The sequence below is a fragment of the Pinus tabuliformis genome, chromosome 8 (genome assembly GCF_031772625.1).
Source record: "Pinus tabuliformis cultivar Carrire ecotype Pingquan chromosome 8, CPIR1, whole genome shotgun sequence".
NCBI lineage: Eukaryota > Viridiplantae > Streptophyta > Pinopsida > Pinales > Pinaceae > Pinus > Pinus tabuliformis.
The window spans coordinates 1805087093-1805099434 of NC_142294.1; positions in this window are offsets into that span (position 1 = coordinate 1805087093).

A 12342-nucleotide genomic window follows, 5' to 3' on the forward strand; every position below is an offset into this window, starting at 1 on the left:
AAAACCATGAGAAAATAAAACATTAAAACTCTCTCTGAATCCTGAGTAGTGAAGCCAAAATCTTTGTATTAACATAAAAACACAGTCTCCCACAATAACACAGTATGATTGTTTCTTTTGAAAATTGCCAACCCTGAGGCATTCCACCTCTTGTCCTTTATAGAATTATCATTACAATCTTGGATTCCCTGATCCAGCATGAGGGGAATTTGAATTTCCTAGCTTGACACCTATTCGTTCCTAAAACAGACTATTAATTACAAGTAGCAGTTATCTAACAGTCTTAGAGTCGTAATACAATTAGGAGTACAACTCCTTATTGTGATAGTAACAACCCTAACTAGGAATTAAATTCGATACTTGACAACTGCTCCTCCTTAACTTCGACCTTGGTGATGTCCATAACCCTCCTGCTGGCCTTCAATAACTTCTCCTTCATCTGTCCTGAAAACTAGGAAACTGTCCCTTGCAGTGTAGTCTTGGTCTTCAATGGTGTTCCTCGAATCTCCTGCTGACCAAACTAGCCCCTTTAATCATATAACACATGTTGAATTAGCCATAGAACCCTACTCTTACACTTGTGCCAAAACTAAACTCCTTGAAGTTGCCTGAAGAAAGTCAAACTGGATGAGCTACGAAATAAACTGTTGTTTTTGTAGCGCAAGGCTTAGTTCTTGCATATATCTTTCATTCCTTGAGTTTTTCTTTACTTAGGCTTTAAACCTTCTCAAATGATCTCCTTACATTTCTGTAGTAGCATCCTTCCTCAAAAATAACCCCTTCTTTCCTTTGAAGATTGATAATAAAAAAAAACAAAACTGCACCTACAGCAGTTTCGTAGCGCGCTACAAAACTGCTATGCATGTCACCTACAACAGTCTCGTAGCACGCTACGAAACTGCTGTGTGAATCAATTTACACAGTTTTCTTCAAAAACTTTATTTCTAAGGATTCTTTACAGTTGTTTCATCCTAACGTCACCTATCCTTGAAAACTCTTCAAAAAGTAATGCCTTTGTTTCAACCAAAATTGTTATTAGGGTTTCATCACTTACTTTCATGTTCATTTGTGCTGAGTGATGGTTGCACTACTGGAACTACGATCCATTCACATGATTCTGATATCTCCCCTGTCTCACTTACCTCCGGCTCTACCTCCTGTAATGTTTTGCACTACCTAGTCACAGGTCTTCTAGGCTTAAAAACAAATTCTGAAATCTGATCATCAAACTGTAGCTTTTTGGAGGATTTCATCTTTTTTGACTTGCTCTCACCTAATTAAATGAAGTTTTCTTGGACTAGAGGGGACTCCTCAATGTCAATAGCCTGAAGAAGATCATTCAAATTGCCCTTTGAGGTTGGGCTTTCATCAGTGACCATTGTTTTACCCTTTTCTTTGGCTATTTGACTTCTAGTTACCCTTCTCTGGACTGTTTCACCAATGGACTGCTCTTGTGCTACTTCCTCAATTTGAACTTTCTTCTTCTGTGACTGTTGAGGAATATCTTGAACAACCAATGGTGTTCTATTCAATGGTTCTTTAACTTGCTTTTTGGCCTTCAGTTTAACAAACCTGCTTGACCTTTCTTCTGCATGGTGACTAATCACTGGTGATGATATTTCCTTAGCCCTAGGGCTAAGTCCTGTTTCAGCTCTAAAACCATAAATAAAGAGAAACGAAGACCACTCTCTATCTACCTTCTGAAGTTCATGCAAGACCATTAATTTAATTAAGCCATGATAGAACAAGGATGTTTCACATGCCTCTTTCTTCAACTGTATTTTATCAGACATCTTGCCTAAGCTCTGAAACAGAAAGAAAGGTAGATCTAGAAATATTATCCTAGTGAAATGCAATAGGAGTTTGAAATGATAAGAATACACCTTGTGGTATCTTCCTTCACAGGTGAAGTACCTTTGTATGCATGAGAGTAAGTTGGTATATGAATCTTTGACATAAGCCCTTGGCACCGCTTTAGTTAAATTTGTGTCTACAAACTCTGGCTTCAAGAATATCTTGCAGGGTGCCATTTCAAACTTGAAATTCTTAAACCACTTTTCTTGACCTCTAGGAATTCTTGTGACTAAAGATATCACTTCAGGAGAAACTGGCAATTCTAACACTCCAATATTTGTATGTAAACCTATGAAATTTAAAGCAAATTCCTTGGTCACTTGGCTATGTCCTCCTTGTAGTTTCTCACAGAACCTCCTGCAACCTACTTTTTTGAAGGCTTCTTCCACTGTTTTATCCTTTGTGAGAGCATCTAAGCCTTCAGGTTCGGTTATCAGACATCGGCCTGACCTGTCATTCTTTCTTTCTTCCAACATTTCTCCTTTGAAATCCCTGTAGATAGAAAAACCTAGAAGAAAATGCCTTGCTTAATTAAAGAGTTTCCTCACTTGATTTTGATGAAGAGCTGTCTCGCTTGAAACTTGCAGAAGATTTCTGGTCTCTGCTCACCCTGGGCTTGTTTACTTCGAAATTAAGAACAACAACAAGTGTCTCTTGCATGAATATGACCAATATCAACACGGATATGACCAAGATCAACTAACCCTTTTTTTTTTTTTTAAATTTGAAATGACTGCGGACAAAATGACCCCTAACGAATCTAATGATGGATATGAATGGTTGCATTTGAGGGGTAAGGTTGATGGACTGACACCTAGTAATGAAAATCTAACAGATTCTGGTGGATTTGATAGCTAGACATGATTGAACACGAATCCCCGATTTCGTAGCACATCCAGTGTAAATTCGGGGTTTTGCACTACGAAAACACCTAACTACGAATCCCCGATTTTGTAGCGCAGGTAGTGTAATTTTAGGACTTTGCGCTATGAAAACGCCTAGACAGTTTCGTAGCGCATTCAAAAGTTTGAAATGACCAGACACATGAAACTTTAAACATGATATGGGATCCATAAGGGGCCAAACAAGGTTGTTGAACTTTATTTGATGATGGAAATGAGACTCTAACCCTATGACTTAGACTCTAAAAACATAAAAATGACTTGACCATGTTTAACACAAAAAATTTGGAACCATGCGGGTTGTCCAAAATTTAAAAACTTTTACAGTGATAATAGGTTCAACAACAAAAAAATTCTAACTTGGGAAAATCTTCTGAAAAGGGGTTTTATTGGCCCATCCAAATTCCATCTATGTGGTTCACAAGAGGAGTTGATGGAACACTTACTCAACCTCTGCCCATTCACCTCTATCTTGTGGGATTGGGTGGCCTTAGTCTTCAGGTAAACTGACAAGGACAGACTCAGTGTTACCAACACTTTGAAGAATTGGAGAAAAGACTTCTCAGGTAATGAAATCATCAACAAATCTTGGACTCTGGTTCCAGGCTTCTTAATCTGGGATGTCTAGAAAGAACGCAATGACAGGATTTTCAAGAACAAAACTGGCTCAACCCAGAACATCATTGCACAAATATTAAGACAACTCAAAGACACTATTGGAGCCCTTTTAGGGAGACCTCCTGAGGGCCCTACTCATCCCCAGGACACTCGTATACTACTGCAGTTGGGTCTCCATTCGCTAGTTCCCCATAGCATAAACAAGGGTGTGAGCCAGATAAATGCTGGTAAAGACTTCTGGCAACCTCCTCCTCATGGTTTCTTGAAAATCAATATAGATGGAGCCTCTAAAGGTAACCCAGGGATGGCTGGTTTTGGTGGGGTCATCAGAGATGAGCAGGGGTGCATAAAGGATATATTTCATAGTCATTTGGGGATTGCCACTAATAACATGGTAGAGCTCATGGCCTTAGAGTAGTGCCTGGAAATACTGATTGAGTCAAATTTACATAATGCCATCATTGAAGCAGACTCTGAATTGGTTATTAATGCGGCCAAGAAGATATGTAATGGAAAAGCACCTAGAAAAGTTTCAAAACATTGGCGGCTTTTGTAGGTCTTTCAGCGCATTCATTCCCACCTACGAACCTTGAGAATGGTCAGCTTCGTTCATGTGCGAAGAAAAGCCAATATGCTAGTTGATCGTCTGGCGAATGAAGGAGTGTTTTGCAAGGAAATTTATAGCAGGTATGCTTGGGATTCGACACGCTCGGGGAAATTGCATAAGGATTGTCAAAAACAAGCGGCAAAAGACATGGAGTACTTCCAGACCATGATGAATGAACAAGAAAGAAGACTAGTTGAAGTAGGAGAAAGTAGAAGCGAAAGTCATTCTTAACCGCTAATCCCACAAAAATGCTTAAAACAGAGCTATCTACAGGGGAGGGGCACTTGGTAAACAACAAGCTTATTAGAAGGTTGCCGACCATAGATCTTGATAGCCTTCGTCATCGAATGACCATCAGGTGGGAAAGTGATTGAAGGTTAAGTATTCAAGCGGACCCGAAGATTTATAGATCAGTGGCTCATAATCTTCATCGGGTCCATAAAGAGGGTAAATATCATGCTAGTTTCCAATCCGATATCTTGGAGGATTGTCGGATCAACAGGGACCTAATCGTATGGATATCAGGTTCTAAAAGTGATCGAAGGTTAAGTCTCAGACCGAACCCGAACATTTATAAACCAATGGCTTAGAATCCTTATCGAATCCGTGAACCGGTAAAAGGGGTGCATGTTGCCGATGCGATATTGTTAGTGACCGTCGGATCTTATGGGATATGGATCGAAAGAATATTCGGTTTCAACATGGGAGAAGATTAAGTCCAAGAACAGACCTGAAGATTTATACATTGACAGTTTATTTACCCTGTCAGCTCTGTAAAGCTGGAAAAGGTCGTGCAAATCTCTAAAGCAATTTCTTTAACGATCGTTGGATCACTGGGGGTCTTATTGAATGGCCATCGGGTTGGATAATGGGCGGAGGCTTAGATGTAAGATTTAGGTACAAGGTTTCAGGTTTTGTGGATGGTTAATCTTCATTGGGTTAGCCCTTGTTGGTCTTTACACTTGTAAAGCCATGTAACATATGTAATCTTTCTTGCAGTTAATAGAAGGCTCCACTCTTACTTGACCAAAAAAAAAAAAAAAACATATACATATTTAAGGTAATTACCCAGAGTAAAGGAAGAACTAATACATGAGAGAATGAAGAATGAAATTTATGCCGGAAAATACTACATAGAGTTAGATATGAAAATGACCATTAAAGACCTTGAAAGTCTTGCATTGGAAAAAATTGCTAGGGTTATATCTTTGGCAAGTTAACCTTGTAAAGAAATAATGGTAAATAACCCAACTAATAAAAAATATACTTACCCATGAGAGCAAAGGAAAATAATTAGCATTATTTGTTATGTGACAATAAAGCCAATAAAAATATTCATAAAATAACTATGGCCAAATGCCAAAGCTCATTAATGAGTCAAAAACAAGGTGAAAATCCTTTGCTAAATCTAGAAAATACAAATGGCGAAAAGAATGAGTTGGTACTAAGAATGTAGTCATGAAAACATAAAATAGATTGGGTAGAAATGTAAAGCCCTTCTCCAAGAATGAAAATTACCTCTAGCAAAATCCCATAAAAGAATTGAAGTACTTAGTGTAACATTTCGCCTTGAAATTTGACAAATAAATACTTGCAGGAGCTAGAAGTTTTCAATAATTACATAAATGGTACTATGGAAAGGTTAAGGTAGGTTTAGTTGTAGAGCATCACAACTCTGTACAAAAATCCAAAGGAATGAATGAACTAATGACTTAAAAAGGGCAAAGTAGTCATTACATTGGAAAAACAAACCCTAAAATTTCTCCATTTTCAATCAAGCAAGAGTAGATTGTAACCATTGACTATTAGGGTTACACAAATACCAAGATTAATCCATGTAAAGGCACGAGATAACCTTTGATTTTTTAAAATAATAAAACTCCACATTGCAAACAAACTCATATATGTAATAAAAACACAACACAATACCAAATGAATTCCACGTTAAAGCCTAGTTGTTGATAATACAAATGGGCAAGGTTATATCATTATATATCTATAATGCAAGGCAAAAAATTCAATGTGCAAAAATAGATTTATATAAATATATTTAAAAATAAAGAACAAATAACAAAGCACGATAACAATGCCATGGTCACTATACATCTTGATAGAATCACAAGTCCCCTACATATAGGTTCGAACCACATATATGATATAAGGTCATATGAAGATAATAGAACCAAACTTTTTTGTTCCATAAGTAATTTTATTTGAACAGGAAAATATTAGTAACTTAGGTGGCACAAAGATTATAGGAAAAATATAACAATAATGTGGTGACCAATTATGTCTAAGAATTGCCTTTAAATTAATTTTACACATACATAAAAGGAGGAAGTATGAAAAACTAAATGGCAACTCAAATAATGAATGTAATATGGGAAACACCAACATTTTCATTATATGCAAAGTGTATTTAGAATGGTTTGGATTTAAATAAAAATATAGTATAGTAATGGAGAAAAAGACTTAGAGTGGAAAACTAAGAGAATGGAAGATGTAATTCTTAGTGTAAATTAACCATTGTTTAAGAACACAAATTAACTATTAATTACCAATTACTAAGTATAAGCAGAAGTATATATATAAAATATATATTTTATATATATATCTATATATATATATATATATATATATATATATATGTGCATGTGTGTGTGATGAAGAGGGTATATTACAATTGGTGAATAAGTTTAATGTCTTATTACAGTCTACTTGAGATATAATGTTATATGTACATTGTTGTGGATGTATTAGCATTCATAACATGTTAAGGTCAAACTAAATTAATTAACATGATGTTGAATCATAACAACGATTAAATTATTGAATTGAAAAGGAAAAAAAAACTTGTTTGATTACATTGGCAAGTAATATCCATCAATTGTTTTCCAAGATGCTTGGTGAAGCTCTTTAGTTGACCAAGAACAAGGACAACATGCAATCTTGCATTAAAGAGGCTTCCTAGTTTTTTTTGAGTTAATCACTTGGACGCAATAATGGAGCATGCTTTGCACTTCATCTTTGACGTATATGGTTTGAATTCTTTCCATATAAGTACTCTCTTGCCAAAGAAATTAACCGCACTTATTTCATCCAAGATTGAGAGTCCATAATGTCTTTGTCTATTTCAATGATGTTTGAAATGGATTATGCACTGAATATCTTCAAAATAACACTCTTTCTGTCACATGTGTACGCCTCATTTTTTATCACTCCAACTATTTAACGACTTTGTCAATTTATTTATATATTGAGTTAATGTTCGATAAAAATGGGTTCTACAAACGAGTTTTTCAACGTTCCATATGTGGATGTCCTCGATTAGTATAGGTTTCTCATCAAAACATCTCATAATATTCTGGTTACCATTTGCAATGAATTGGGTGCTATTATTCTAGAGGTTTTATTTCCAAAAACAAGGTCATATACAATGAAATAACAACTTATCAATAAGCATGGATTTCAATAACAACTTTATCTATGACAATGTGGTTGTTAGTAAAATATCAACTTCCAAAAATTTATTGATAAATCAAATCATCTAAATCAATACCATATAGTTTATATCATATTAAATTATAAAAAAAAAAAAAATAAAAAATAAAAAACATTTACTTATTTATTTTAATATATAAATATACATTTTCTCACATAGTGATTTTTTTAATGATATAAATCATATATCATCTTTCTCACACCAAAAATTCTAATACAAGAAATGGTTTTGCATTCATTACAATGAAAATTGTTTTTACCACTTCATGAGAAACGAAAGGGGAGTACCTATTTCATAAAAAATGTAATAGGAGTACCTATAGCTATTTCAATGTAAAAGGAGTACCTATTGCATTATGTAGAAAGATCTTATTATGAGAATGAGTGAGAAATTGGCATCAATTTGAATTAAATTTAAAATGTTTTTAATTCTTTTCCCATAAATTGTAGATTGAGTGTGATTAGTGGAAAAAAAATTGTAGTGATTTTGAAAAATAATTCATTACCAATTTCATGAGATCTCTCTTCACTATAGTCATAATGTTAATGCACACTATCATTTAAAAAAATATACAGGAAAATACTGATTTTTCACAATCTTTTTCTCTATCGTGATCATAATTAAATTAACCATAAATATGCATCATACTCGATTTTTTAGTAAGATATACAACCTTCAAAATAGTGTGTTTTTTCAATAAGAATATCACATTGAATTTTGTTAAATCATATAAATTAAGACCTACAATAATACATATAATCTCCAAAATAGCGTTTCTATGACAAAATATATTGAACAATATTAAACAATAAACAAAATTAAATATATATTTTGATAAGGATTATGTATATAATTTACATTTTTTTAGTATTTTTAAAATATAATTGTATCTTGTGGATTTGAGTAACCAATGGAGAGAGGAGGGCGCAGGTTGTTATCGTCCCACTTGATTAATAGGTAGGGGACATGTCAACATATCCATTGATAATTGTGAAAATCTATGCTCAGGAACATTAATACAATCTTGGGTTTGATGCAAAGAAAAGAGTGAAGGGAGATTGCAATCTTTTGCGCGCAGGGACGATGAACAACACACCGTGTAGGCAAGCACAAGTGCACTTGGGAGAATTTACTAATAGAGGAGTTGTCCTTAGCAAAAAGCTTCATTTGCAGTCGACATTAATGAGGATATATATTTGCGTGAGGGGGTGATGTTGAAAAAAAGTGAAAGATGACACAATGTATGGGAGAGAGGTGACAATTTTGTAGAGTGTGTTGGTAATTATTCTCATGGAGGACATTGCAGGTCACAGTGAACCAAGGTTAAGAGCAATACCAAAGAGTGCAATAGTTGAGCAGCCAAATGATTGAACAAATTTGATACCATGATACCAAATACTATGAACAAAGTTCATAAATGCAACATAATACTCAGAAGATATAAAATATATTAATATCCATGATAGGAAAAATATATTTATATAGAAATGTAAAAAAGACATTAGATGATGATTATGAGAGTGTTACAAATGAGGGTCCACTTATATACCTAGGCAAGTGCCCCTTTATGAACAATCATGTCCTTAGGGGCATGCCTCTTCATTAACTAATCTAATATTATGATTATTATTTATATTATTTTAATATAAATTATATTCATAACATAAAAAATTGTTTACTTGTTTAAGTAATTTAGGTGGCCCGATTATGTCATGTTAAAAGATAAACATAAATCTAGTTTTACATTTACAACTACTCTAGCCTCCCTATCTATAATGGTGATGTCATATAGATATATGGTGACCTAGTTGCATGATTGTGCTTGGGGGGACCCTTTTTGGGAGAAAGGTGTCAAGGATCAGAGTAGCTGGTTAGCTCTAGTCTTAGTTTCTAGACTCATATTTTCAAGTCGATACCCTGAACTTCTATCATGTGAATGTTTTATAAATTGAAATAGTATGAAGGCTAGTATTTGTAATTTTGTACACTAAAAAAAATAATTCTAAATGAGCAGGTTAGTAAGAGGCAAAAAGAGTTTTAGTTCTTTTCTTAAATTACTTGTTGTAAACATGCATATACGTGTATTCTAATTGTTTAGTAGAAGAAGCTGAAGTAATTTTTAAAGAGAAATATTCCTTTGAAATATATAGAGGGAATGCTTATCCTCTAGAACTTAAGTTGTGTTGATGATAAAGACAAATTAGATGATTTATTGACGATCAATTCTAGCTATATCAGGTTCCTAAATGTATTTATACTTGCATTACGTGTGCATTATAGTTATAAGGATTTTGATATAAACCAAACAATGCATAATTTAGATAACAATAGTATATACTATAATAGTGTAGGCCTAAATAACACTGTAAAAATAATAGTATTCAACTCAGGAGAGGTTATTCATGAGGAAAACTAAACAAAAGAAAAATGAAGATATATATATGATGGTATCAGTGATGTATGTAAAATTCATTTAAAACCTGTAAGAAATAAAGAATATAAGTAGATAAAATTACTAGGAGCTTAACCTTAGGATATTAAAACCTTACAAAGATTTAATATAACTCCGTATTTACCTCTGGTAACAGTCAACGAAAACTTCATAGAAGTATCAAAGCCAATTCCTAAACCATGAACAACAGATTTCCATATATACTTACATTATGGTAGAAACAAGAAAATTTTGAAATGTATATGTATGTGTGTATTAACATATCAAGGTTTATTGACAAAAGAATTCACTGCTAGAAATATGGGAATGGTCAAAGACAATCATACTAACTGTAAATATAAATTTATAAATGTTCACAGTTTGGGATAAAGTTCCCATTAACTGAATACATGTCATGCTTAAAGCATTTGAAATACAAACTTCCTCACAAAAAGTAGCCCTGGAAATCAATCTAATAACTATATAAAAATAATAGAAGACTGTGGCCTCTTGCCCTCAAACATAGAAGTCACATTCAAGTAGACAAGAAATCCAAGGTTTCAGGAACATGTAACTTGGAAGAGAAAGTCGAATGTCTTATAAGCTGCAAAAGAGCCCAACCTGTAACCTTGAAGGAATAATCTTCAAAATTAACATGAGAGTGTAATACCTACAAATGCACATCACAACGCACATTTCAGTGATATTTATTGAAGTACAAGTGATTTAAAAACATTGCGCGAAGTAAAGAAAGAGGATTGTAGGGTAATTACTTGGAAGGGATCTTCATTAACATAATGTCTTTGTTAAAACCCTGTGATTTATAAATAGAGTTACATGAGAAGAGTTCAAATTTTATAACTCTGGTTAAATTCAAAAAATATAGAATTTTTGTAAAAGAAAAAATGAAAATTGATTAGTGTTTATAACCTTGTAAAAATCCTATATCAGTATCAAAGTGGAACAAATGGAAATAGTACAAGTACCTACGTACATGAGCACTTCCATAGGGTTAAAATCCTCAATAAAAGACAATATAGTCTTATAAAAATTAAATGCTAAGTTGAGAAACTTTACGACCATTGCCAAGTTTATACATGAGCGGTCAAGGCCTTAAAATGGGTTTGAATAGATTAAAAATAAAAGATATGCTATGAAGGTTAGAGTTAATACTTTGGAAACCTTAGGCATAATATTACCAGAGAAAGAAAAGCTAAATGAAAAACTAAACCTCGAAAGAAAACATATATATATATTAAGGTAATTACCAAGAGTAAAGGAAAAACTGATACCTGAGAGAACGAAGAATGAAATTTATGCCAGAAAATACTACATAGAGTTAGATATGAAAATGACCATTAAAGACCTTGAAAGTCTTGCATTGGAAAAAATTCTAGGGTTATATCTCTAGCAAGTTAACCTTGTAAAGAAATAATGGTAAATAACCCAACTGATAAAAATTATACTTACCCATGAGAGCAGAGGCAAATAATTAGCATTATCTGTTATGTGACAATAAAGCCAATAAAAATATTCGTAAAATAACTATGGCCAAATGCCAAAGGTGGTGAACGAGTCAAAAACAAGGTGAAAATCCTTTGCTAAATCTAGAAAATACAAATGGTGAAAAGAATGAGTTGGTACTAAGAATGTAGTCATGAAAACATAAAATAGACTAGGTAAAAATGTAAAACCCTTCTCCAAGAATGAAAATTATCTCTAGCAAAATCCCATAAACGAATTGAAGTACTTAGTGTAACATTTCGCCTTGAAATTTGACAAAGAAATACTTGCAAGAGCTAGAAGTCTTCAATAATTACATAAATGGTAATGTGGAAAGGTTAAAGTAGCTTTAGTTGCAGAGCATCACAACTCTGTACAAAAACCCAAAGGAATGAATGAACTAATGACTTAAAAAGGCTAGAGTAGTCATTACATTGGAAAAACAAACCCTAAACTTTCTCCATTGTCAATTAAGCAAGAGTAGACCGTAACCATTGACGATTAGGGTTACACAAATACCAAGATTAATCCATGTAAAGGCACTAGATAACCTTTGCTTTGTTAAAATAATAAAGCTCCACATTGCAAACAAAATCATATATGAAATAAAAACACAACACAATACCAAATTAATTCCACGTTAATGCCTAGTTGTTGATAATACAAATGGGCAAGGTTATATCATTATATATCTATAGCGCAAGGCAAAAAAATCAATGTGCAAAAATAGATTTATATAAATATATTTCAAAACAAAGAACAAATAACAAAGCACGATAATAATGCCATGGTGACTATACATGTTGATAGAATTACAAGTCCCCCACATATAGGTTCGAACCACATATATGATATAAGGTCATATGAAGATCAATAGAACCAAACCTTTTTGTTCCATAAGTAATTTTATTTGAATAGGAACATA